The sequence below is a fragment of the Kogia breviceps genome, chromosome 7 (assembly GCF_026419965.1).
Source record: "Kogia breviceps isolate mKogBre1 chromosome 7, mKogBre1 haplotype 1, whole genome shotgun sequence".
Classification (NCBI taxonomy): Eukaryota; Metazoa; Chordata; class Mammalia; order Artiodactyla; family Physeteridae; genus Kogia; species Kogia breviceps.
Window position 1 is genome coordinate 44,338,836 of NC_081316.1, and position 22,430 is coordinate 44,361,265.

Consider the following 22,430-nt stretch of genomic DNA (forward strand, 5'->3'; position numbering starts at 1 on the left):
AACACTACTCAGCCACAAAAATGAATGAAATTATGCCATTTGCAACATTGTGGATGGATCAAGACAGTATTATGCTTAGTAAAATATGTCAGACAAAGAAAGAAAAATACTCTGTGTTAACACTTATGTGTGGAATTAAAAAAGAAACAAATGAATGCATATAACAAAACAAAAACAGGCTCACATACATAGAAAACAAACTAGTGTTTACCAGTGGGGAGAAGTAATAAGAGAGGAGGGGCAAAATAGGGGTATGGGATTAAGAGATACAAACTACAATGTATAAAATAGTTAAGGAACAAGGATATATTATACAGTGCAGGGAAATATAACCATTTTTGGTAATAACATTAATTGGAGTATAACCTATTAAAATATTTAATTACTATGTCATACACCTGAAACTAATATAATATTGTAAATCAAGTATACTTCAATTAAAATAAATATAATAGCAGAAATTAAGAGAAAATATAGATCAATATATGGCTGTGTGTTGCATGAGGCATTCAGAAAAATAATACTAATAGAAACAATTATGCAAAAGATTATTGATAGACTGCATACAAAATTAAGTTTACTTTCATCAAAAACAATAACAATTTCAAATTGTAGAAGTCAAATAAAATTCAAAAATTATGTTAAATACCTACACATACACAGAAGACATATGTTTGAATATTCTAAGGGAAAAACTACATTACCAACATAAAACGACAGAGTTACAATCATGGAGCTCATAAGAAAAATTATAAATTGTCAATATATGTGAAATATTTAATCACTATTATTAAAAATATTGCATAAGAAAACAGCAATGAATTTTTAAAATCTATTACATTTGTATAGTCCAATTGCAGTGAAACTTTTTTGCATCAGCAAGATTTTGGAATAGATGGTCTAATATTATTGATAAGAGTATATGTTTTTAAATCTTTCTGGAATGCAGAGACTTTATATATTTAGAGTTTAAAAAAATGTAACTAATTTTTTTATTGAGCACTTCCAGTTATAATGATGGATTTTAAGAAAAAAAATTAGAGATGTTAATAAAATGATTTACCTATAAGTATGTCTGTAGCAGCATTATGCTTAGGACAGATAATTTGGAAATAATGTGAATGTCATTAAGCATCATTATAATGGAAAGCTATTACTCATTAAATGTCATATCAACATTGCAAATTAATGATCTGGATCAACATTCATAATAACTGACAAATAAGAACATTCACAATAATTGCTAGGTAAAAATGCACGTTTTGCCAAAGAGTATATTCAGCATCTATTGTTACTCGATGTGTTTTGTATTGATACAGAAAGACTAGAAGGCCATATACCACATTACAACAGTGGTGTAATTATGCATAGTTTTAATGTAAGAAATATTAGTAATATTATCATTAATGACTGACATTCTAAAGGACCTTTTATTTCCCAGGCATTAACCTAAGCTCTTTATATGGATCATGTCACTTAATGATCCTCACATAAATTTTATAAGATACTATTTTTTTTTTTTTTTTTGCGGTATGCGGGCCTCTCACTGTTGTGGCCTCTCCCATTGCGGAGCACAGGCTCCGGACGCGCAGGCCTAGCGGCCATGGCTCACGGGCTTAGTTGCTCCGCGGCATGTGGGATCTTCCCGGACCAGGGCACGAACCCGTGTCTCCTGCATCGGCAGGCGGATTCTCAACCACTGCGCCACCAGGGAAGCCCTATAAGATACTATTTTTATCTCCATTTTACCAATGATGAGACTAAGACTTGGGGAATATAAATAATTTGTCTAAAATTGTAGATACAGGGACTTCCCTGGTGGCTCAGTGGTTAAGAATCTGCCTGTCAATGCAGGGAACAGGGGTTCGAGCTCTGGTCTGGGAAGATCCCACAGGCTGTAGAGCAACTAAGCCAATGTGCCACAACTACTGAGCCTGTGCTCTAGAGCCCACGAGCCACAACTACTGAGCCCATGTGCCACAACTACTGAAGCCCACACACTAGAGCCCATGCTCCACAACAAGAAGCCACTGCAGTGAGAAGCCCAGCACTGCCACGAAGAGTAGTCCCTGCTCGCTGTAACTAGAGAAAGCCCATGCGCAGTAACAAATACTCAACACAGCCAAAAATAAATAAATAAACAAATAAATAAATGTATTTAAAAAGTAAAAAATAAATAAAATTGTAGATACAGTAAGCGGTTGAACCAGAACTTGGTCTAATCTAACTCGGATTTATTTTCTGCTATTTGTGTGTGTATTTGTGTGGCGGGGGATGGGGGATCCTAAGTTTTGTAAATATTATTAAAATAAAGCTCAAAAATGACATTTAAAAGAAAACAAAGCTAGGAGGCCTCGCAGTCTTCATTGTTGACTTTCTTAATTATCTGATAAAACTCTTGTGTGTACATATTCTCTTGAGACAGAGAACCAAAAGAACATACCTCTTGATATTTGCAAGTGCTATGATTTTATTTTCTCAAACAAGATGGCCTGAACACATGACTAAATAGGGTTTATTTAGTTACTCGACATCTAGTTTTTGTCATCTAAAAAAATCTTGAAATATGTTGGAAGAAAAAGAGAAAAGAGGAAAGGAAAGTACTGGAGAGGAGAGTAAGGGAGAAAAGCAGGGAACACACAATAGTGATTAAAAAAAGAAGAAACAAATGGGATAACGAGCACAGATAAAAGAACCAGTGTTCTCTAATGTTTAAATTATTAAACAAAATTAACTCATGTAGTTATTGTGGGAATTTTCAGCATTACTGTGAACTGTATAACACAAAATCCTCTTGCACGATGCTGGGTGCTCCATTACAGACAACGCATTTTGGTCATGGTGAACATCTTTTTCTGACTGGATTTGTTTTTCCAGAATAAAAGCATATTGATCACTCCATAACTGTGGAGTTCATACTGGTCATTTAAATCTACACTGGAATAGTTTCAAATCATTTTTTTTTTTTTTAAGACTGTCCTGTCCCATGATAGGAAGTTCCCTTTTGATTCACCCTGAAAGCCAGATTCAGTCACTTTCTGTCACTGCAATTAATGAAACCTAATCTCAGTTCAGTTGTCCCCTAAAACAAAGGAGTCCAAATTTTATTCAAGGAAATTCTGCTGTCATTCCAGACATTCGCCTTCCTCAATTATTTCATATGATATGTTGAAAATTCAGTAGAGATAAAATCTCTTGAGTGAATATTATTCAAAGGGAAAGAAGTCCAACCAACCTTTCAAATATATTAAAATATTCTTAAATTTAACTAGATCTGGACAAACCAATGTATTCAGACTATATTGTATTGATGACTGCCATAAGAAGTGCCTATTGTAAGATACCATCAAGGACCCTTCTCACTATTATTACAGAGCCATCTGTAACATAATTCAAGAGTAGTTTAATAAATGTAATTTTCCTGGGAACTTGGTAATTTTTTATGTTTTAATCATGGGGATACTAAATTATGAAACTGATAATATTTTTTCTTTCTCCTCAGCAGTTAGATAACTTTGGTTTAAAAATGTGGCTCTTTCATGAATAGGTCACAAATGTGTCCATGTAAAAATAAAGTATATACATTTAGCCTCATGTATGATTGCTTTTTACCTTCAATCTTCATTTTTTTGTTTATTTTTCATTTATCTTTCATCTCTCTTTTAATATACACTGAAGTTTCATTTCTGTGCTCTCTTCAGCTTCCTAATTTTTTGTATCTTGTATGGAAGACCATACAAGATAATTGACTGAATGAATAAATGAATCACTTTCCTAAACCATTAAAGGTGAGTGCTAATGTCTGTTTATAAACATATATAGGAATCAATTTAAGTGTAACTACCAGTATAATTTTGGATTGCTTGATTTCCAAAAAAATTGTGTAGTTTTATAAAAAAGGCATGCCTCAGAAAACCATTAGCCATTTCACCGCAGTTTTCCAATTGACTTTACGTGTTATCTCTACCTCAGAGACTGTGCAATATGCACTTCTTTGTCTTCCCATGAAGAAGCATGGCAAGCTGAGTAGTTTCTCAGAACTGCTGTTGTTGATGATGGTGCTTATGGACATAACAGTACCTTTGTTAGATCAGTCTATTTAACATGTGATTATCTATTAGTCACAAAAACCCGATGGTAGTGGAGATAAAAAATAATTATGCCCTGGTCCGCATACCCTAGGATAATTAGTAATCGAGAAGACATACTCACAAAACAAATAATCCAATGATATAATAGGTACAGTGATAACAGATATACACAGTGTTATAGGTGGAACTACATAATGAAACTTAATAAAAGTAACAAGGTTTGCAATGCCTGTAAATAGTCACAAACTGTTTGCTGAGCATTTTCTATGTGTGGGTATAATATTACACTCTAGAAATAGAGCAGTGAGGAACACAGAATTCTCTTTTTTGAATCCCCTGCTGCTTTTACATGTTTTAGATTTTTCCCTCACTTCCGTAGATAATTCCTTGCATCATTTCTTTTCCTCCTTTATTGCAATACATAATTATTTTTTACATAGAAACAAGTTATTTTATCTACATAGGATTAAAATTTAAAGATGTATCCCATCACTATACCATCTTACCCTCTCAGTAAAACTTAACTCTACTTCTTGTTTGATTGTTAACTCTGACCAAACTATTTTATGCTGAATACAAAGTGTCAAGGAATGTCACCATGCATAAACCAAGATTATTATTTGAGGAGATTTGAAACATCGTTCTAAAATTTGTACCTGTATGCTATTTGTACCTGTGTGCCAGTCAGCATATTCCAAAAATTCAGATTTCCATATAGAATAAGTTTTTGGATATGTTTTTATTTCTTTGTTTTGCTTAGTCTTTGTCTGCATTTCAAACAGGAAGCTAGGGAAATTCCTCTTACAGGATTTTTAATGACTACAAGAGTAGAGTCATCAGAAAAAGTAGCTTAAGAAGAAACTATAAATAATTGTTCCCTTGCTGCGAGTGAACAACATATTTCTCTGGGTTTAAAAAGTCTTATCTAGGATAATTCAATTCAGCTGTGTAAAAGCACTATAAAGAACTTCTGCATGTGTTATCTGAAATTAAATGTAGCCATGTGGACATGTGAGTGAGGGACAAAAGCCTTGAACACCTGCTTTAAGGAAAAATAAATTACTTGAAGATGACTTTCTTCAGGAAACCTTTTCTCACCACTCCCCCACTAGCTGGACAAACCATCCTGCATTTGTGCTTCCATAATGACCTTTACTTTCCTATTTCTATCAAAGAATCATATTTCATCATTTTATCTATTTAACATTTTCTATATTCCCATATCCTAGACCCAAAAATTGACACAAAGGAGGTGCTCACTTTTTGATAAATTGACTTGGGAAATGAGTAGGGCATTCCAGGAATTTAAGCAGCAAACCAAAGTTATTAAATCATAGGGATAGGTACATATCAACTCTAGTTAATACCAGATTAGTACTATGACATTTTGGCAACTATCAATTACAAAACTGAAATGATAAAATATCTATATATCACATTTAGTTAAGGTGAGTATAGAATATAAAAGGAAAAGAATATGGTTATATACTAACAGGGTATTATAATGCCAAATAGCTTAATAATCACTGATGATTTACTTTAAATTGTGACAAAATCTTTCACGTATTGTCACTAAGTTTTTGCTCTGCTTATTCCTAAGCCTCCTCATTAAATGTTAAAATAATAAACACACAGCAAACAAACAAAAATGCAAACAAGCAAAACCCATATAACATAGCTTTTTCCTATCTAAAAAATGGAAAACGTATGTTTTGGTAATTTAATATTTTCCCTAAAATTAAGTGAATTAACCTCCAAACTTGAAAGGTCAGATTTCATGGATAATTGTTTTATGTTTTTATTTTTAAAAGAGCTGTCATCATTTTTGCTATCACATTCTGCTATCTTCAAGGCCAGTATGACTGCGGTCTTACTAGAAAAAAATGAATAATCTTTTCAACTCTATAAAGCAAATATATTATCCTAAAATGACCATTCCCATTGGAGAAAAAATGCTTTCTAGACTCTTTTAAGTATGAATATTTAACAATAAAAGACACATTGAATAGAAATTTGATTCCATTAGAAAATAGTCACAAAAAATTAGGAAATTTTAATAAAAGCAAGCTATTTATAGGTGGCAATTCACCTGTTATCCTGAAACGTCAGTATTTTTGTAGCAAGAGGAAATTATTTCTCTTACTTTTCTTTAATGTTTTATACACACACACACACACACACACACATACACACACACACACACACACAATTTTTTAAAGAAAAGCAAACCATGTTGACAGAAGTAGCACAGTGACCATTGATGCCAGAAAGTTCATTCGCTCCAGTTATGCTGACACTGTAGCATTAAACTGCTACTGTACTCAAAGTCTTGATAAATGTTTCCTATTTTAGAAACATGAAGTTCTCCAAGGTGTCCCTGGAAGAAAGCCCTTCAGGCTTTCATGATTTCCTCTAAATGTTTAAAATCATTCTCTCCTTATGTGTTCTGAGTAACAATTATTGGCTTCTTTCCAGAAATAAAATGTGCTTTTCTCTATTTTTCCCCTTATTGGCTCTATGCTGTGTCCTGCTTTTTCTTAAAATTATGATATAGTTTTAATCATTCATGGGATAAAATTAATAATTTAAAAAGTATAATAGTTCTTTTCTTAAACTTCATGGCTGAGGTGAAGAAACTAACATTTAAGTAATATAGAAAAAAAAATCTATGCAGTATTTAATAACAACTATTCACACTACTAGACATTAGTTATCACTTACGAAAGCAACTTAAATATATTATTTCATTAACTTAGGATGTATTTAACAGAGGTGTTTATTATATTTAGTACACATTACTAATACTATATATATTTTATCTACAATTCAAAACTAAGTATAGCTTTTAGATAAAATATCCAATATTAAATTACAAAAAAAATTTTGTGAACTTACTTGCTCAATATAATACATTATAATGTGCACACTGCTACCTTGGATATCTAATGGCACAAAAAATTGCTCACTATATGTATGAAAAAATAAAGTAGAATATAGTATGATCTTAATTATGTAAAAAAATACTTATGATGCATAAAAATGTGTGTAAAAAAATTGAAAAATTATTTCAAAGTGGTATCATCCTATGCTTAATATATCTATATCTATATATACATGTATTTATGAAACACCAAGGCTAAATTTATATAATCAATAAAATATATATCAGCAAGGCTAAATATGAATGCAAAACAATGATAAAGAGATGAAATCAAGATATTTGACTGCATTTTAAAAATTTATGTACATTAAAATAACATAATTAAAAAGGTAGAAACTATCTTTTTGCCACAAATATGACAAAGGGTTAATGTATATAACTAACAAATAATTATTATATAAGCTTTTATGAGAAAATTAAAATACCAATAATTATGAAAAGCAATATAAACTTACGAGAAAAACTTTTACTTCAAAAAACACAAATGGTTTAGCAGAATATTTAAAATGTAATAATATTATATTCTGATAAGGGCTATTTAAGTGAACTCCCTGTAAGTGGGAATTTACACTGGTAAAATCTATATAAAAAAGTATCTCAGGGCTTCCCTGGTGGCGCAGTGGTTGAGAATCCGCCTGCCGATGCAGGGGACACGGGTTCGTGCCCTGGTCCGGGAAGATCCCACGTGCCGCGGAGCAACTGAGCCCGTGAGCCATGGCCGCTGGGCCTGCGCGTCCGGAGCCTGTGCTCCGCAACGGGAGAGGCCACAACAGTGAGAGGCCCGCCTACCGCAAAAAAAAAAAAAAAAAAAAAAAAAAAAAAAAAGTATCTCAAAAATTCACATATTCATACAGTTTAACCCATTTTTGGAATCCAAGGAAACAAATCAGAAATCTAGACAAGATTATATATCAAAATGTATAATCCAATTCTCCATATAATTGAAAAAAAAAAAGAAAAGAAAAAGAGGAAATATCCAACAACAAAGTAGTAGTCCAATCAATTACAGGATACTTGGTAAATGTTACCTAAGAATTAATGTCGTATTACCAAAATGCTTAATGACATGTGAGAATATCCACACTTTATATTAAGACAAAAGTTGAGTACTATAACCATGGGCAATTATTAGTTAAATCTGTTTCACCTGCCTTTACTAATCAAGGTTGTTTTAAGACTTGCATGTCCTCCAAGAGGCATGTAGCCTAAACAGTAAGATGTTTGCAATGTTATCTTCCACGAACTTGGAGTCAGCTGCCTCTAGCTCAAGCTGAGCTGGTTAAGACTGGACGTGTGGGACCAGGACACTTCAACTGGCATGGATGAGCTGCTCAGTGACTTTTGAACTTGCAGAGACCTACAGCTTAGGTATGCCTGTGCAGAATGACAATTATAACACCTTTTCTAATCAATTTTCCCCACGCTCCCCATGCCTCAGAGCATCCTGCTTCTTTATTCTTTATCCCATAAATACCCTGAGCCCCTTGCCTGCCTTGGCTGCCTTGCGAATAAACCCTCTCTTTGCTGCAAACCTCCACGTCTCTTGGCTTGCTGTGTGTGGGACAAAATGAACCTGGTTCAGTAACAGTACTACATATAAATAGATATAATAGATATATAATAGATAAATAGATATAGATATATGCTCTTGTATATTTAAGTGTAATTACATCATAAATATATAAACTAGATGGAAATAACAATAAAATATTAACATTGTATATCCCTGAATGGAAAAATCACATACTTCCCCCTTTTGTGCATGACTCAATATTTCCCAAGTATTCTATTATTTTTATAATCAGAAGAAAAGTGTTTTTTAATTCAAAACTAATTGTGTATTCAAATTATACATTTTATCACAAGCTCCTCTTTTTCATTATCAATAATTTATCTAAGCATAGGGTTTAAAGGATTTTCATCATGTTAAAGAATTCTGAAAAGAAATAGTATGTAAAATTGTTCAGAAATAATTTTGTTTCCTTTACCAGCATGTTGAAATAATTACCTTAAGAAGAGATAATTTTTTTTTTTTTCTGAACACAGGTAATTTTTTTGAGCCCATGTGTTTTTAGGCTGCATTACCAACATGAAATATAACAGTCTCTAGGCAATTAAAAAAATGATGCTATCAAACACAAACAGAATATTGTAGTCACATGCAGGCATATTATAACTTTAAGTGCTCTTTTGATTTAAAGGAACTAACATTTCTTAGTTAACTCTCCACTGTTAAATGTAAAGCACTATGATAATCATTTTTACACTTATTGTCTAATTCCTCATAGGATTTATAGTACTAACTTTATCTAATAGTTGAGAAAGCTAATGCTCAGAAAAGTAACAAATTTACCTAATGTCAAACAACTAGTAAAGTTGTATTGGAAAAGAGTTCTTTTTCAATATAATTGAATTCAACAAAATGCATTGAGCACAATTAGCACATATCAAATGATATGAGACATAGAAAGGTGAATAGATGTGAACACATCATATATGTGTTGTTTTTGCCTATTAGGAACTTAATATTTAGAGGGAGAGGAAGATACATCCCTATTAGTTACAAGGTAGATATTCTATACAAAGATACCACATACATGTTAATGTAATCTAGTGGAGTTTTATTTTGATTTCAAAAGAAGACTTCACAGTGGAAATGGCTTTTTACCCAGGTACAGTGGGCAGGCAGACTTTTTGTAGAGAGAAGTAAAGGAGGAAATGTACAAATGAGGTAACAAGACAGTTGTTTAGTAAGAATGTGAACAATGTTGAATATCAATCAATGTCACCTGTGTAGAAAAGCAGAAGATTTGACCTGTATTGTTTGGAATACGTTAAATTAATAAATATTTGATGCCTCATTTATAATATGTATATGATACACTAGAAGTATGTGTCAGGGTGTTTTACAGACTCACACATTAGTGCTCCTTTAGTTTGGTAGTATACTTTAAATTCTCATTTAGGACTCAAATTCTTTAATAAATTGGCTTGAATTCATTTCTAATTATTTTGTTAGAGCCTAGAGCTTTATAATAGATTATGGCCATATTTTAAAGGCACTTAAGAAATTCTACCCATGGTTTTTCAAATAAAATATCATTATCTCTTAAATATGTTGAATACTTTGTAAGACATTAAATTATTTTCATAATGACTTCAAATGATTTCATGTACTTTAGTAAAATGATTATTAACTCCAGGACTACGTGGTTTTTTAAAATATTTCCTCATTTATTTTAAGAGTCAAATACATCTCTCCTATGCATTCATGATTTACATTCTTAATTACAGAGCAATCAACCTCTCACCCCAATCCACTTTGAATATTTTAAGTACATTATAAAATAAAAAAAACAAAATATTTTATTAAAAAATATATCAAAATGCCTGTGTCAGTAGTACTTATTCTTTTATTAACATTTTTAGCATATATGGAGAAGAAACATTAAATAAATTGCATTAAAAAGCATTAATTAAAGAAAAAAAATCTGTAAATTTTCAACAGAGTCCCACATTAGAAATATATGAGTTTTGCCACATAGATTTGGTTGTGAGAATTCAAGGAACAGATTTTTAAGTCCAGGTAGGTCAAAAGAAATGTTAGTGGGAATGTTTGGGACCTATACAATAGAGTGAAGATACTTAATGATAATAGGTAATGACTATCTAAAGGAGGCTAAACAAATCCCACATTTTGAATGCTTCTGAAGTGAACTTCTAAACTTCTGAAACAGTCGTAAAGAAACATTCCTAAGAGATGAGTTCTGCTGGGTAAATGACTGGTTCTGCTGCATGAAAAATTACTTTGTGAAATATAAAAAGAAATATGAATGATTTCATGTTCCTGTTTCCTTTTTAGCAGTAACCATTCTCTCCTTCATTCTTTTCTCTCAAGCCTCTAGTGGCCTGTTGCTATGGTCTCCATGTTGCTACATGGAGAACCACATTTCCATTTTGCTTCAATTTCCCCCCATCTCTATTCCTTCTGTTTTCTCTATTGATTTCTTCATCTCCTCACCCCTTAAATGTTGGAGTGCCTCTTATATTTTTGATTTGTTCTTACTGCCTTGGATATTTCATCAAGTCATTTGGCTTTATGTGCCATTTGTCTGTTATTAAAAACTAACAAAAATATTAAACAATTAAAAAAATAGAAACTAACAAATATGTATTACTAAATTCAATTTTTCATCTGAATTCCAAACTCCATTTCCTTCTAACTTCTGGAAGTCTCCAGCTGGATATCTAAGAGTTGTCTCAAACTTAACATGTCCCCAGATGAACTCCAGATATCCCTTCCAAAACTAATTCTTCAAAATGTCAAAACTTATTCTTCAAAACATCATCCTCATTTCTGAAAGCTGGGATTCTTTCCTCTTTTCCAGAATAAATGCATATAAGTCATCATTGACCTGAGGGGTAGGCCTTTATGTTTCTGCATTGATCAGTTGCTGGACTTGGGTTGCCCTGGAAAGAGAATGTGACCTTGTATGCTGCTACTCTCCAGTCTGGAAGGGACCCAGCTATGAGCTGTCAGTCACCATCATTCTCACCAGATGGCACAATGAAAGATTTTATCTAGAAAGAGATGGGATCTATATTACACATCACTACATCCATTACAAATACCTTCTAGAGCAATTAAAAATTTTGTCTTTTCTCAAAAGTTAATTTTATCATTTTGACATGGTAATTATGTCATATTTAGAGAGGAGATGCCAAGTTCTGAGCTTATTTTTAGTCATAGGTAAGTACTTTGAAGTTTACCTCTGCTGTTTTATAATAAATACAGGGTGGACTGATGAATGGAAGGGTCAAAACCACATTAAGTTAATAATTTCTTATATTGCATACACTGAGCATTAATATAATGTTGGAATAACATTGAAATACATGAATAGTGATAGAGACAGAAACATAGCTTTGGTTTTTAACTCCTGAGAGAGTGTTTTAGAAGTTCTCTTGTGGCAAGAAGGGTAAAATATTAACATTTTTATCACCTTGTCTGCAGACTTCGTATTGAACATCCATTGGGTTATTTAGAATACTGTCCCAATTGTAATGAGTACATTGAATGGCATTCTCTGTAGTCTAGCTTTTTTTCAGGAACGCTGAAGCGCCATTCTTTTATTCTGTTTGGTATTCATGGTGTATGGAGAGAAGAAACAGTTATACAGACCACAGTAAATGAGTGCACTTAAAAAAACTATAGTCTACAATGAATGATTGAGGAAATAGGAAAAATTTAGCTGGAGAAGTGAATATTCAGAAAGGACATAAAAAAGCCCTCTATTTGATAAGTTTGCATGTGGCAACAGAATTTAGTATTAATATCATTGATTTCAAGTGATGTAACTATCAATGAAAGGAAGTTTCAGAAGGCAGATTTTCACTTGATATGAAGAACTCATGATGATTAGTACTATCAGACAGTGGAGTGAGTGCCTGGAAAAGTAGGAAATTCCTTAATACTGGAGTTTTTCAAGTATAAGACAGAAGACAATTTCATTGGAATGATACAAACAGGGCTCAAAGCATTGTTCATACTCCCTAGATGAACTTTACAATCTTTCCACATCTAAGATTCAATGATTCAACATCAACCTCTGTACATTCTTTTAAGTCATATGAATTTGAACCAAAACTTTGATACTGCTCTTTTAAACACAGAGAGAGACAGAGACAGACACAGAGACATGGAGCAAGAGATACCTTGTGATTTATTAAATTTATCTATTTAAATGGGTTAATGTGGTTAAGACTATTTAGACCCACCTCTCTCTCTCTCTGATATAATAGCTGTGGAGAAGAATAAGTGACATTTTACACAAATAGGTATACGAATAGAATAGAATAGGAGTTGGGGGGTAGACTGGGTTTCACTACTAACAAAGTACAATTCCTGACTACACACAAGCTACTACGGTACACAATACATTTGATTTGCTATCAATTTCAGGCCCACTCCCATCTCTATTTGGGAAAGAAAATATGATGACACTGGAAACTGAAGCTGAGTTCCAGCAGAGCCATAATCATCACTGACACTTAAGGGAAAGTGTAAATCGACAAAGGGATGAAGAATGAGAGAAAAGGGCTATTTCCATTTCTTTTTGTTTACATATGTAATAAATAGCTTGTGTTTTTCTTTTAGGTGGCTAGTAGTAAAGAAAGTTTGAACCAATAATAAACAGTTATTAACAATGACAAGACAAGGGAGAATACAAATGAACTTTAAATTACTGATTTGAAACAGAAGTGAGGAGCCCAGGGCAGCGGAGATGTGAGCCACCAGATCGCAGCACCGCAAGTCCTCCTGCCTGCCCTCTCCCCTTGGCGTGGTGGTGGGGAGGCAAGAAGCATAGCTACTATTCTAAGTTGTAAAGTCAACGTCTTCTAAAAATTTCCTGAGAAGATGGCAGACTAGAAGGACTTGCTCTCACTGCCTCTTGCGAAAGCACCAGAGTAACAACTAACTGCTGAATAGTCATTGACAGGAAGACACTGGAACTCACCAAAAAAAATACTCCACATACAAAAACAAAGGAGAAGCCATAATGAGATGGCAGGAGGGACACAATCACAATAAAATCAAATCCCATAATTGCTGGGTGGGTGACTCACAAACTGGAGAACACTTATACCACATAAGTCCACCCACTGGAGTGAAGGAACTGAGCCCCACGTCAGGCATCTCAACCTGAGCATCCCCTAATGGGAGGAGGAATTCCCAGAGAATCAGATTTTGAAGGCTAGAGGGATTTGATTGCAGGACTTTGACAAGACTGGGGAAAACAGAGACTCCACTCTTGGAGGGCACAACCAAAGGAGCATGTGCATCAGGACTCAGGGGAAGGAGCAGTGACCCCAGGGGAAACTGAACCAGACCTACCTGTTACTGTTGGAAGGTCTCCTACAGAGGTGGGGGGCAGCTGTGGCTCACTGCTGGGACAAGGACACTGGCAGCAGAAGTTCTGGGAAGTACTCCTTGAGGTGAGCCCTCCCAGAGTCTGCCATTAGCCTGACCAAAGAGCATGTAGGCTCCAGTGCTGGGTGCCATAGGCCAAACAACCAACAGGGAGGAAACTCAGCCACACCCATCAGCACACAAGGGGATTAAAGTTTTACTGAACTCTGCCCACCACAGCAACACCCAGCTCTACCCACCACCAGTCCCTACCATCAGGAAGCTTGCACACGTCTCTTAGATAGCCTCATCCACCAGAGGGCAGACAGCAGAAGCAAGAAGAACTACAGTCCTGCAGCCTGTGGAACGTAAACCACATTCACAGAAAGACAGACAAAATGAAAAGGCAGAGGACTATGTACCAGATGAAGGAACAACATAAAACCCCAGAAAAACAACTAAATGAAGTGAACATAGACTAATTTCCAGGAAGAGGATTCAGAATAATGATAGTGCAGATGACCCACGACTTCGGAAAAAGAATGGAGGCAAAGATCCAGAAGGTTCAAGAAATGTATAACCAAGTCCTAGAAGAATTAAAGAACAAACAAACGGAGATGAACAATATAATAACTGAAATGAAGAATACACTAGAAGAAATCAATAGCAGAATAACTGAGGCAGAAGAACGGATACATGACCAGGAAGACAGAATGGTGGAATTCACTGCCGCAGAACAGAATAAAGAAAAAAGAATGAAAAGAAATGAAGGCAGCCTAAGAGACCTCTGGGATAACACTAAATACAACAACATTTGCATTACAGGAGTCTGTAAAGGAGAAGAGAGAGGGAAAGGACCCAAGAAAATATTTGATGAGCTTATAGTTGAAAATTTCCTTAGCAGGGGAAGGGAAATAGCCACCCAAGTCCAGATAGCACAGAGAGTCCCATACAGGATAAACCCAAGGAGAAACACACCAATACACATAGTAATAAAACTGACAAACATTAAGGACAAAAAAAAATTATTGAAAGCAACAAGGGAAAAATGACAACATGCAAGGGAACTCTCATAAGGTTAACAGCTGATTTCTCTACAGAAACTGTACAAGCAAGAAGGGAGTGTCATGATATATTGAAACTAATGAAAGGGAAGGACCTACAACCGAAATAACACTGCCCGGCCAGCATCTCATTCAGATTTGACAGAGAAATCAAGAGCTTTACAGACAAGAAAAAGCTAAGAGAATTCAGCACCACCACATCAGCTCTACAACAAATGCTAAAGGAACTTTTCTAATTGGGAAACACAGAAAAGAAAAGGACCTGCAAAAACAAACCCAAAACAATTAAGAAAATGGTAATAGGAACCTACATATTGATAGTTACCTTAAATGTGAATGGAGTAAATGCTCCAACTAAATGACACAGTCTCGCTGAATGGATACAAAAAACAAGACCCATAATTATGCTGTCTGCAAGAGACTCACTTCAGACCTAGGGACATATACAGACTGAAAGTGAGGGGATGGAAAAAGATATTCCATGCAAATGGAAATCAAAAGAAAGCTGGAGTAGCACTACTCATATCAGATAAAATAGACTCTAAAATAAAGAATGTTTCAAGAGACAAGGAAAGACACTACATAATGATCAAAGGATCAATCCAAGAAGAACATATAACGATTATATATATATATATATATATATATATATATATATATATATATATATATATATATATGCACCCAACAGGGGGCACCTCAATACATAAGGCAACTGCTAACAGCTCTAAAAGAGGAAATTGACAGTAACACAATAATAGTGGGGGATTTTAACACCCCACTTACACCAATGGACAGATCATCCAAACAGAAAATTAATAAGGAAACACAAGCTTTAAATGACACAAAAGAGCAAATAGATTTAATTGATATTTATAAGACATTCCATCCAAAAACAGCAGATTTCACTTTCTTCTCAAGTGCACACAGAACATTCTCCAGGATAATCACATTTGGGTCACAAATCAATCCTCCGTAGTTTAAGAAAACTGAAATCATATCAAGCATCTTTTCCGACCACAACACTATGAGATTAGAAATCAATTAAAGGGAATAAAAGCATAATAAACACAAACACATGGAGGCTAAACAATACATTACTAAATAGCCAAGAGACGACTGACGAAATCAAAGAGGAAATCAAAAAATACCTTGAGACAAATGACAAGAAAAACATGATGATCCAAAACCTATGGGTTCCAGCAAAAGCATTTCTAAGAAGGACGTTTATAGTGATACAATCCTGCCTTAAGAAAAATGAAAAATATCAAATAAACAATCTAATCTTACACCTAAATGAAAAAGAGAAAGAAGAAAAAACAAAACCCAAAGTTAGTAGAAGGAAAGAAATAATAAATATCAGAGCAGAAATAAATGAAATAAAAACAAAGAAAACAATAGCAAAGATCAATAAAACTAAAAGCTGGTAGTTTGACAAGGTAAACAAAATTGATAAATCTTTAACCAGAGTCATCAAGAAAAAGAGGGAGAGGACTCAAATTAACAAAATGAGAAATGGAAAAGAAGAAGTTACAACTGACACTGCAAAAATACAAAGCTCATTAAGCGATTATTACATGGAACTTTAGGCTAGTAAAATGGACAACCTGGAAGAAATGGACAAATTCTTAGAAATGCACAACCTGCCGAGACTGAACCAAGAAGAAATAGAAAATATGAACAGACGAATCACAAGCACTGAAATTGAAACTGTGATTAAAAATCTTCCAACAAACAAAAGCCCAGGAACAGATGGCTTCATAGGCGAATTCTATCAAACATTTAGAGAAGAGCTAACACCCATCCTTCTCAAACTTTTCCAAAAAATTGCAGAGGAAGGAATTCTCTGAAAATCATTCTATGAGGCTACCATCACCCTGATACCAAAACCAGACAAAGTTACTACAAAAAAAGATAATTACAGACCAATATCACTGATGAATATAGATGCAAAAATCCTCAACAAAATACTAGCAAACAGAAGCCAACAACACATTAAAAGGATCATACATCATGATCAAGTGGGATTTATCCAAGCAATGCAAGGATTCTTCAATATATGCAAATCAGTCAATGTGATACACCATATTAACAAATTGAAGAATAAAAACCATATGATCATCTCAATAGATGCAGAAAAAGCTTTTGACAAAATTCAACACCGATTTATGGTAAAAACTCTCCAGGAACTGGTCATAGAGGGAAACTACCTGAACATAATAAAGGCCATATATGACCAACCCACAGCAAGCATCATTCTCAATGGTGAAAAACTGAAAGCATTTCCTCTAAGATCAGGAACGGACAAGGATGTCCACTCTCACCACTATTATTCAACACAGTTTTGGAAGTCCTAGCCATGGCAATCAGAGAAGAAAACTAAATAAAAGGAATATAAACTGGAAAAGAAGTAAAACTGTCACTGTTTGCAGATGATATGATACTATACATAGAGAATCCTAAAGATGCCACCAGAAAACTACTAGAGCTAATCAATGAATTTGGTAAAGTTGTAGGATACAAAATTAATGTACAGAAATCTCTTGCATTCCTATACACTAATGATGAAAAACCTGAAAGTGAAATTTAGGAAACACTGTCATTTCCCATTGCAAAAAAAGAATAAATTACCTAGGAATAAACCTACCTGGGAGACAAAAGACCTGTATGCAGAAAACTATAAGACACTGTTGAAATAAATTAAAGATGACACCAACAGATGGAGAGATATTCCATTTTCTTGGATTGGAAGAATCAATATTGTGAAAATGACTATTCTACCCAAAGCAATTTACAGATTCAATGCAATCCCTACCAAATTACCAATGGCATTTTTTACAGAACGAGAACAAAAAGTCTTAAAATTTGTAGAGAGACACAAGAGACCTCGAATAGCCAAAGCAGTCCTGAGGGAAAAAACGGAGATGGAGGAATCAGACTCCCTGACTTCAGACTATATTACAAAGCTACAGTAATCAAGACAATATGGTACTGGCACAAAAACAGAAAAATAGATCTATGGAACAGGATAGAAAGCCCAGAGATAAACCCATGCACCTATGGTCAACTAATCTATGACAAAGGATATACAATGGAGAAAAGATAGTCTCTTCAATAAGTGGTGCTGGGAAAACTGAACAGCTACATGTAAAAGAATGAAATTAGAACACTTTCTAACACCACACACAAAAATAAACTCAAAATGGATTATAGACTTAAATTTAAGAGTATACACTATAAAACTCTTAGAGAAAAACAAAAGAAAAACACTCTTTGACATAAATAACAGCAAGATCTTTTTTGACCCAACTCTTATAATAATGGAAATAAAAACAAAAGTAAACAAATGGGACATAATGAAACTTAAAAGCTTTTGCACTGCAAAGGAAACCATAAACAAGATGAAAAGATAACCCTCCCAATGGGAGAAAATATTTGCAAACAAATCAATGGACAAAGGACTAATCTCAAAAATATATAAATAGCTCATGTTGCTCAATATTAAAAAGCAAACAACCCTATCAAGAAACAGGCAGAAGACCTAAACAGACATTTCTCCAAAGAAGAAATACAGATGTCCATGAGGCACATGAAAAGCTTCTCAACATCACTAATTATTAGAGAAATGCAAATCACAACTACAATGAGGTATCACCTCACACCAGTTAGAATGGGCATCATCAGAAAATCTGCAAACAACAAATTCTGGAGAGAGTGTGGAGAAAAGGGAATGCTCTTGCACTGTTGGAAGGAATGTAAATTGATACAGCAACTATGGAGAACAGTATGGAGGTTCCTTAAAAAACTAAAAATAGAATTACCATATGACCCAGCAATCCCACTACTGGGCATATACCCAGAGAAAACCATAACTCAAAAAGACACATGCACCCCAATGTTCATTGCAGCACTCTTTACAATAGCCAGGTAATGGAAGCAATCTAAATGCCCATGGACAGACGAATGGATAAAGATGTGGTTCATATATACAATGGAATATTACTCAGCCATAAAAATGAATGAAATTGGGTCATTTGTAGAGACGTGGATGGACCTAGAGATTGTCATAGAGTGAAGTAAGTCAGAAAGAGAAAAACAAATATCGTATATTTACGTATATATGTGGAATCTAGAAAAATGGTACAGTTGAATTGGTTTGCAAGGCCCAAATAGAGACATAGATACAGAGAACAAACATATGGACACCAAGGGGGAAAAGCGGGCGAGGGTGGTGGGATGAATTGGGAGATATGGATTGACATATATATACTAATATGCATAAAATAGATAACTAATAAGAGCCTGCTGTATAAAAAAATAAATAAAATTCAAATAAAAACCCAAAACAAGTGATTTTGCAATAGAAACCTTATACCATATATTAGAATTGAAATAGTTTATAATTTTAAATGACAATCAAGAAACTGAGCAGTCAATTAAATAAAAGATGTCTGAGTCTTGCAATCTTTGGAATTTCAGTTTGAATCAGTATCAAAATCTAGTGGTTTAGAAATGAAAAATGCCATGCTGTTTTGGTTTATAAATATAATGTATAATGTTTAAGCTACTGGCTTTTTAAAAATCTTCATAAGCTTGGTTGGAAAATTCTATTGTAATGTTTTAATCATATGCACAATTAAACTTCTGAGCAATTTCCAGATAAGAAAAAGCTTGGTAAAGTTGAGTCTGAATTAAGCATTATATTTTCATTTTGGGTTAGTTCATAGCTAGTACATTTTCTGTTTTTCTTTTCTTCTTTCCTTTATTCCTTTCTTCTTCCTTCCCTCCCTTCCTTCTTATCTATATATGTATTATATATATTTTTTCTTATTTTTGTTGTGTAATTTGCACATTTTTATAGATAGATAAAATCTGTATACCTACAAACTGCAGACAAATAATTTAGTTTCATCCATTTATTATATATGTGTAAAATATGAATATTTTGTCTTAGGAAGCAGCATATAAAAGCAAGAAAAACAAGGTAATTTTTGCTGTTTTAATTTTTTTGTAAATATAAACATGCATGGCATAAATAGTCAAATACTTGGGGATTATCTCTAAATGATAGGTTACTAAGGTTAAAAATAATTATGTAGAGTTTTATGACTTAAATAAATATATTGATGTAGTGTTTTTAAATCATTTTCACCTGTTAGTTGTTCATATATTCTATTAGGAAATAAAATTTTCATTTATAAACTAAAATTGAAAGAAATAATGATAATAAAAATATGACATGTGTGTTATGTGTGTTGTATAGCAACAAATAAAGGCTTACACTAAATTACTTTCCAGAATTTTAAAATGGTTTATGACTTATTTACATGTGTTAAAGTATTCTTCTAAATTAAGTTAATATAAAATGCCAAAAAGATTTGGATATCATTATAGGTACTTATTTTTATTTCATTTCATTTTATAAAATGTACTCCAACCTAAAGCACACTCCTGGGACACAGAAGAATAAAAAGGTTATGACTATGAATGTTAATAAAACAGTAAAAAAAAAAAAGATATAACTATTAATGTATTTTCCACGTGGAAGAATAAGCTGTAAAGATGTGCTTTGTTTGAATGCACATGACATTTCTATCACTCTTGAGACACAAAAATTAATTCTGGAAACTGTAATATTATGCATAAACAGGGAGATCAGCTTGGTGCTTTATGACTACCTAGAGGGGTGGGATAGGGAGGGTAGGAGGGAGATGCAAGAGGGAGGGGATATGGCGATATATGTATGCATATGGCTGATTCACTTTGTCGTGCAGCGGAAGCTAGCATAACACTGTAAAGCAATTATATGCCAATAAAGATGTTAAAATAAATAAATAAATTTTAAAAATAAAAGAATTGACACTATTAAAAAAAAAACAAACTAATCTACCTTTCCAATTTTTAAACAGAAAACCAGTCCTAATGATCAGAGGTATTCCTTAGTAAGCTGAGGAATAGAACTTCAGAGATAAATTATTTCTTTTCTGTCTATAATATGTGTCTTTGAGATAGTATAAGGAAATTTAATCATTTCCTCAGATTATTTTTCCATCGTGAATTAAATAATTGGAAATATATCCTTTCTTTTGTGAAGTGTAGCCTTTTATTTTATTTTATTTTAATTTTTATTGGAGTATACATGATTTACAATGTTGTGTTAGTTTCAGGGATACAGTAAAGTGAATCAGTTATACATATATCCACTCTTTTTTTTAGATTATTTTCCCATACAGGCCATTGCAGAGTATTGAGTAGAGTTCCCTGTGCTATACAGCAGGTTCTTATTAGTTATTTATTTTATATATAGTAGTGTATATAAGTGATATCATATATGTGGAATCTAAAAAAAAGAGTACAAATGAACTTATTTACAAAACAGAAGTAGAGTCACAGATGTAGAAAACAAACATGGTTACCAGGGGATAAGGGGGGAGGGATAAATTGGGAGATTGGGATCGACATATACTGATTAATCCAGTAGCCTACAAAGTTGTTTCCTTGCTTTTACCCTTTCCTCACACCCCTTCCCACCACAGTATATTTTCACATTGCAGCTAGTGAGATCTTATGAAAACTAAAGTCAGATCATGTCACTTTTCTACTCAAAATCTTTCAATAGCTCTCTATTTACTCGGAGTAAAAGCCAGTCTTTACTATGGTCTACAGACCCTTTATGATATGGCTCTCCATTACTTCTCAGACCTCATCTCAATGCTCTCCCTGAAAACACTCAATTCCTGCTTCAGTAACTTCCCTACTTTTCCTAGAACAAGCAAACTCCTAACCTAGGGCCTCTGGAGGTGTCTCTGCCTGGAAGGACTTCCCTCCAGATATGTTCATGGGCAAACTACTTGCCTTTTCAATGCTTTACTCTCTATCACCTGCCTAAGAATGAGGTCTAGCCTATTCAAGAGATCACTCCATTTAGATTGTTAACCTTCTCCCTATTGCCATAACTTTTATTTTATTTTATTTTTTTTTTTATTTATTTTTTTTTTTTTTTTGCGGTATGCGGGCCTCTCACTGTTGTGGCCTCTCCCGTTGCGGAGCACAGGCTCCGGACGCACAGGCCCAGCGGCCATGGCTCACGGGCCCAGCCGCTCCGCGGCATGTGGGATCTTCCCGGACCAGGGCACGAACCCGTGTCTCCCGCATCGGCAGGCGGACTCTCAACCACTGCGCCACCAGGGAAGCCCTGCCATAACTTTTAAAACCCTTAACCATTCTCTACTTTTTCCTTAGCCTTTATCATTTAATATATTACTTAGTATGCTATTTATTAATATATTAATCCTTTACAAGAATATATTTGTAAGATTCTATCTGCTAGCATGTAATCCCTGAGGAGACCACTTTTTTGTTGACTGTTGTATCTCAAATGTCTAGAACAGTACCAGTCATTTAACAAATATTTGTCAAATAAA

At 33.8% G+C, this 22,430-nt stretch overlaps 1 protein-coding gene across 2 annotated transcripts in view; it reads right to left on the minus strand.

Moving 5' to 3' along the window:
* The window catches only part of CNTN5 (contactin 5), a 1,356,013-nt gene that overhangs the window by 1,162,289 nt on the left and 171,294 nt on the right, over positions 1-22,430 (minus strand). The window lies entirely within an intron of this gene.